This window comes from Gracilinanus agilis, chromosome 2 (genome assembly GCF_016433145.1).
Source record: "Gracilinanus agilis isolate LMUSP501 chromosome 2, AgileGrace, whole genome shotgun sequence".
NCBI classification, from domain to species: Eukaryota; Metazoa; Chordata; class Mammalia; order Didelphimorphia; family Didelphidae; genus Gracilinanus; species Gracilinanus agilis.
In genome coordinates, this window is record NC_058131.1 from 508,757,856 (window position 1) to 508,764,946 (window position 7,091).

The following is a 7,091-nucleotide window of genomic DNA, read 5'->3' on the forward strand; positions in this document are numbered from 1 at the left end:
TTGCCCACTTTGATACCTTCAATTTCTTTTTCTTCTCTAATTGCAACTGCTAGTGTTTCTAGTACAATGTTAAATAATAGAGGTGACCATGGGCATCCTTGTTTTACTCCTGATCTTATTGGGAAGGCTTCTAATTTATCCCCATTGCATATGATGTTTCTTTTATGATTTTAATAAAGATGATTATTATAGGTAATCAAAAAATAAAAGTTCGTGATTAAGTCTTTGTGCTTTCATTCATTCATCGTCATCAGTTTCTAGATCTGGTATTGACTGCAAATCAAATGTTGTGTCTTCTTCCTTCATTGATTCTCTTTCATTGTCATAATTATTTACAGATGATTCTTCTAAGTGATTGAGATTGGGATAATCATTTGGGTGTAAAATCTGATTGTTTACTGGTTCTTGGTCTACTTCTGCTTCTGATTCATGCTCTGATTGTTATTCTGTTTGTTGCTCTGTTTCTATGGTCTTATGAATAGATTTTGGATTTACTGAGGACTTGCTTGATTGTTCAGTTGGTGCTAATTGATCTTTGTTTTGCATAGTTTCTGGGTCTTGTAGTCGTTGTTGTAGGGACATGTCTTTAGCTGTCACTACGGCTGCTTCGGTATATCTCTGATTGTCTACTACATATGACGATCCATCTGTGAATAAGGTAATATCAGGGTCTTTCATTGGCTTATCGTCTAAATCAGGTCTTGTTTTATGCATGATGTTAAGTGCATCTTCACAGATGTGTAGACTTTCTCCTTCCAGAGGTAAATCTGGAATCAGAGTTGCAGGATTTATGTTTCTGCACTGGTGAAAAGTTATATTTTCACTAGCCAACAGAATCGCTTGGTATTTCGATAATCTCTGAGAAGTGAATGCCTGTAAGTTGGTGTTTTTTAAAGTAGATTCCACTTGGTGTTGGGAAAATACTTTCAGTTCACTCCCTAATACCAAGGATGAAGATTTTCTAATCATGATGGCTACAGCAGCTATGTCTTTTAAACAACTAGGCATACCACAAATCACTGAATCTAACTTAGAGCTGTAATAAGCAACTGGTCTAAGTCTATTTCCAAATGTTTGTGTGAGAACACTGGAGGCTATCCCTTTGTCTTCATGCACATATAGTAGGAATGGTTTGTCATGATCAGGGATACCTAGGGCTGGAGCTGATAGAGTAAGTGATTTCAATTTCTCTAATGCATGGATATGTTCTTTATTCAGCTTTAACGGTTCTGGAACTTCCTTCTTGGTTAGCTCTATCAGAGGTCTTGCGATGTAAGCATAACCTGGAATCCAGTTTCTACAGAAGCTCATTATTCCTATGATTGCCCTGAGTTGCTTTTTGGTCTTAGGCAAACTCAAATTCTGTATATCTTGTGTTCTCTTTTTGGAAATTCTTCTGGAGCCTTTCTCTAGGATGAATCCTAAATAATTTACTTTATCCTTCACGAATTGAAGTTTCGATTTGGAAATTTTATGGCCCCTTTTGCCTAGCTCTTTGATCAAGTGTACGCTATCAGTGTAACAGACTTCAGCAGATGGTGACATTAGCAGGATGTCATCAACATAATGTACCATTTTGCTGTCAAGGAATGTTATCGACTCAAGGTCTCTCTGCAGAATTTGGCAAAAGAGTGAAGCTGAATCTGCAAATCCCTGGGGGAAACGTGTCCAGAAGACAGATTTACCCTCCCAGGAGAAAGCGAACAGCTTCTGGCTATCTCTGTGTAGGGGAACAGAGAAGTACGCAGAGCTCAGGTCCAGAACAGTAAACCAAGCAGCTTCAGGTGGAATTGCTGCGATGATTTGCGATGGACTTGGTACCATGGCATAGATCTTTTGCACATGGTTGTTTATTGCTCTTAGATCTTGAACTAAACGCCATTGAGTTTTTCCATCAGGAGATAATTTTGCTTTCTTTATTGGCATAATTGGTGTATTGTATTGCGAAAATCCATATTTTAATATGCCCTGCTCCAATAAACTCTCTATGATGGGTTTCACTCCTTCTATAGCTTCTTGACTAAGTCTGAACTGAGGAATTCTTGGAGGTAAGCCTTCTTTCACCTCTATCTTTACTGGTTCCGCTGACAATATCCTGCCCACCTCATTTGAATTTTTAGCCCACACATAATCTTGAATATCATCTGGAACCTCATAGATGTTATCAGTTGATTGGTATGATGGTTCCTCACTACATGTGTCTAAAAATAAAATGGGATGGTGTTTCAGAGATCTTTAGGTATGTGTAAATAAATTTGCCCATCCGGTTGACATTGGATGGTTGCAGCCAATTTGCATAGAAGATCTCTTCCTACGAGGTTTGAAGGACATGATGGCATCAATAGGAAGGTGTGTTCAAGAGTCAGAGGTCCAAATTTTAACATTTTAACTTTTAGCTTTGGGACTTGTTGTGCTACCCCAGAAGCTCCTCTTACTCTTAAACTGCCTTGAAATTGACATCCTTCAGGTGGTTCTCGTAGTACGGAACAAGTTGCCCCCATGTCGAGTAATCCCACATATTGTTCTCCCCCAATTTCTAAAGTAACTAAGGGTTCTCCACTATCATTGGACTTCACTGGCACTAAGGGTAATAAAGAATCCTCAGTATTCTGTGTACACTTGTCATTGATTCTTTGTTGCATATGGTCTTTTGTTTCTAAACACAAACTTCCTATAGCACCATTAGGCAAGTTCAGTTTAGAATCAGGATTACAGAAAGCAGGCTTAAAGAGTATTCTCTCATTGAGAGCTTGTAAGTCATTGTTACTATTGCAAATTCCATGTTGGCTTTCATTAAGGGTTTCAGAAATGGAAGTTTGATTTGTTCTATCTTCCACTCTGCTCTTTAAAGAATTGTCAAGTCCCAAATCAGCAATCTCTCCTTCAGTAGTCTCCAGGATTGTATGATAGTTAGATTGTGTTCCCTTCAACACTTCAGGTTCAATTATTGATTCATAAGCTGACTGTAGTTTCCTATTTTGCCCTATTGTTTTTGTGACTGACATTAGATGATTTTTATTTTTATCAATCACAGTAACAGTCTCGATGTTATGTTCAGCCACACTGATTGTAGAAGAAGGCAACTGTTCCCTATCTCTTCCCCAAAGTTTAGGATGAAATTCTGTAGCTAAGGGGTTGAGAAAGGTGGATTTTGACTTTCCTACACAGCTGCTATCATCTTTTAAATCAGTGGGTCGTTTCTTTAAAATCAAGTTCTTGCCAACTTCTAGACTTTTTTGCTCTTTAACCTCTAACTGTGACATTGTGTCTAAAGCAATTGCATGGGAAAGAAACGTTGCATCTAATTCTAAACTCGTTTGCAAATTTTCTTGATGTGATTCTTTGCAATGGTTTGATTCATGCTTCCCACCCAATGTGTGTGATATGGAATGAGAAAGCTGATCCCTTATATAATCATCCTCCTTATTGCGCATTTGCATTATGTCTTCCCATTGCTCATTATCTACCACAGACCTATGTGTATCCTCTGTGTAGATTACTTTAGACACCTTTTCTATTTTGCCTCGATTTCTTATTTTGCTTCCCTCAATTCTCTTAGATTCTGCCACACCCAAATTACACTGATTAATAGGTTTTAAATTAGAAATCTCGATTCATAATGATTTTTTCAGTTTCGTGCCCATTTGTATATATTTCTCCATTTCATCTAACGAAGGTGTTTGACTGTACTTTTTGCATGTGTGATTGCAGCAAGTATCTGTATGTTTTTCTTGATTATATCTATTTGATTCATTATTTGTAGCCCACTTTGAATTATAAAATGTTTGTCTATTATCTCTTTGATTATTGGGTTTTGAAAAATCAATTTGTTGCTTATATCTACAAAAACGAATCATGTGCCCGATCTTCCCACACAAGTAACATCGGGGTGCTGATTTTGATTTTGGGGTGCTGTTGGCAGGTTGTCTAAACTGGTTTCTACTCGTTTGAAGAGCAAAATTCTTCACCTCTTCAATTTCTTTCTCCCGTTTTGACTGCTTCAATTGCCTTTTCAAGTCTGCTATGATCTCATCTTTCTCATTGTCAGATTGCCTAGCCATTCTCACTTCTTTCTGTTTGGAATCATGTATATATGCTGCATGATTCCTAATATCCTCCAGTGGTAATGATTCCCACTGTGGACAACTTTGCCTGAAGTAATTTTGTATCGGGATTGAGGTTCCCTTTACAAATTGTCTCCTTATATGATCGATCGTATCTTGGGAATGAGTATCTCTAAGTCCTAATATCATTTCAGCAGCTTCAATAACTCTGTCTAGAAAATTGCTTGGGTGCTCTTCTTCCCCTTGCCTCAGTTTCTCAAATTTTTGCCATGCATTTGGCCTTTTTGCAAAATTTCTCATTGCTTCGATAAGATCAGCCCTGCATCTTAACAAGTACCTCATGTTGGCGTGTTGAGTGAAATCTAGATCTTGATGTACTAACGGCCATGATTCTAAATTGGGTTTCGTTCTAGTTTCGGTCAGGAATTTTTCCTTTTCTGAGGGAGTGTAAAATTCCCCCAAAAGAAATTCGACATCGTCGAAACTAGGGTTAAAAAGTGTGAACACCCGCTTTAATTCTTTTAAACTTTTGTAAGGCTTTTCGTAGAATCTGGGAAAACGGCGTTTTAAAACCTCAATATCACTGGGAGTGAATGCCTTGTACGTTTTGACATGCACCACCCCCTCTCCAGGTTGCACAATAGTCCTGTCTACTATTGGTAGGACAGAAACCACTGCATTCTGTATTGGTTGATCTTTCTCTGTTTCCTTTTTCCCAAAAAATTTTGATTCTACGATTTCAAGTTGTAAGATGGTATGTTTATCGAGTTCATTCCCTTCACGTAATTGCCTCAACACTTGGAACAGTAGTTTTATGTTCTCAACTAGTTCCTTGTTATCATTTCCTTGTTTTGAATCAGATGCCTTATAATAGTTAAACAGATGAGTAAGGACCGCTTTTAAAATTGTCAAAAAATGCCATAGAGCCAGAACAATTGCTATTGCTGTTGGAATGAAGCATATGCATTCAGCTAAAGTGAATGCAAACCATTTATAATAGTCGTAGATTTCTATTAATTGCTGTATCATGTTTGGTACTTTTACTAGCCAAAATGCACACATTCCCTGCATAAAAGACCATATAAGCAGCGATAGACTGCTTAATATAAAAATCGATCTTGTGCAATTCATTTTCTTTTTCTATTCTTCAGAAGATAGGTTTCGTATGACTTGGCTCGCCAGAATGTTATGAGGGTAATTTGAGGAAAGGTGTTTGGGATAAGGGAATTGAAAGGAGGATGTTGGAGACTTGCTAAGTGGGTAAACTAGGTTACAGGTAGGCTGGGATTAAAGGAGATTCAGGGTATAATAGGACTGAAGTCAGGAGTATAATACAGAAGGGAAACAGAGATCTTGGGAGAAAGAAGTTAAACTAAACAGACTACCACAACAGGCTTACAGACTGGGACTTAGACTCAAACACAAGCTGAGGGAAATAGACTAGACTGAAATTAACAAACAGGCTTTAGTTAATTTCACAGGAAGGGACCTATTTTGAAGTAACACTTTCCTTCAAGATGGATGCCCCAGCTACCCTCTAAGCCCAGAGTATGTTGTCTCTTTCCCTCTTCTTCCTTCTTGATAACTAACAGACAAATTACACTAAATAGGACTATTGAAACACAAAGGGATTTATTTGTTTGAAAGATGTGTTAGGAAGGTGGATTAAAGGAAAGCCCTATCAGTTATCTCAGGAACCTCAGGTGGGGGAAGGGAAGTAAAGATGGAATCTGAGCAAGGACCTGCCTTACTCAGTTTTACAAAATGCTATCTAAAGGGAATAAATAATGATTTGATTAAATTATAAATAATGCTGTCAATTAGATAACTCTTCACAGATTTAACTCCTCTCTAATTTCTCTCCTTATAAACTCCACAGCCACTAAGGTAAGGGAGGGAAGGCAGGGTGATATTAGGAAAGGAAGATATAAAGGATTTATCTAAAATAATAATTTCTTAAGTAAATATATTAATGCTAGGCTAAATTTCAATATTGAAGCTAGATAATCTAAGAGCTCGCTCATTGACTTCCTCCCTCCACGGAAGATCCAGTCAACTGCCTCTCTCCTCAAGATTCTAAAAGCCCAACTGCTTTTGGAATTCAGCCAAAGCTAGAAAAAACTATATCCCCCCAATTCTGTATACTACATAGCCCATTACCTTTCTTAATCTAGATCAGTGGTTACCAAACATTTTTGGCCTACCATCCCCTTTCCAGAAAAAATATTACTTAGCCCCCTGGAAATTAATTTTTAAAAATTTTAATAGCAATTAATAGGAAAGATAAATTCACCTGTGGCCATCACCACTTACCCTGGATTGCTGCAGCACCCACCAGGGGGTGGTGGCACCCACTTTGGGAATCACTGATATAGATAATATAATCCTCTGATCCTTGAAGGACTGTTGAATAGATTTTTATATTCACCCAGGGACTATACTGCCTAAGAAACTGAAAATGTCCTGATCTTCTGTCCAACCAAGTGTAGCTTGGATTTTCATTATCCCGTTAATTGTACCATTCCCCTACAAGTGATTTTTCCATCCCCAAGGACAGTGTAATTGCAGGAAGCACCTATGAGAGGGCCACTTAAGGACTCCAGACCTCTCAAACTTGCAACATAGCTACTAAAAATGCCATTTCCCGGGATGTCTATTCAGTGACCTGCATTGAGGTACAGAAACACAAGTCAGAAGAAACCGCCTGGGATTTGAGCTCCTACCTAAGGCACACCTAAGTAAATACATGTTTGATATCATTGTCAAATATTCACTTGAGTCTTCCGTGGCTGTGCTGGGAAAGAAGGAAGAGGAGGACTGGCTAGGATGTGACACAAGAGAGTGCCAATTTACCAAGGGAAGAAAATGAAGCTTTTTCACAGCTCTTTCAGGATACTCTGGAGACAGTTTCTCTTGGCTCCTTCGCCAGTCATCTGTGACCTGGCACCCAGTCCTGGGGATCTACAAAAACCAACCAGGAGACAACCATAGCTCACGAGCTTTTGGCAAGGAGTCAAAGGATGTTTC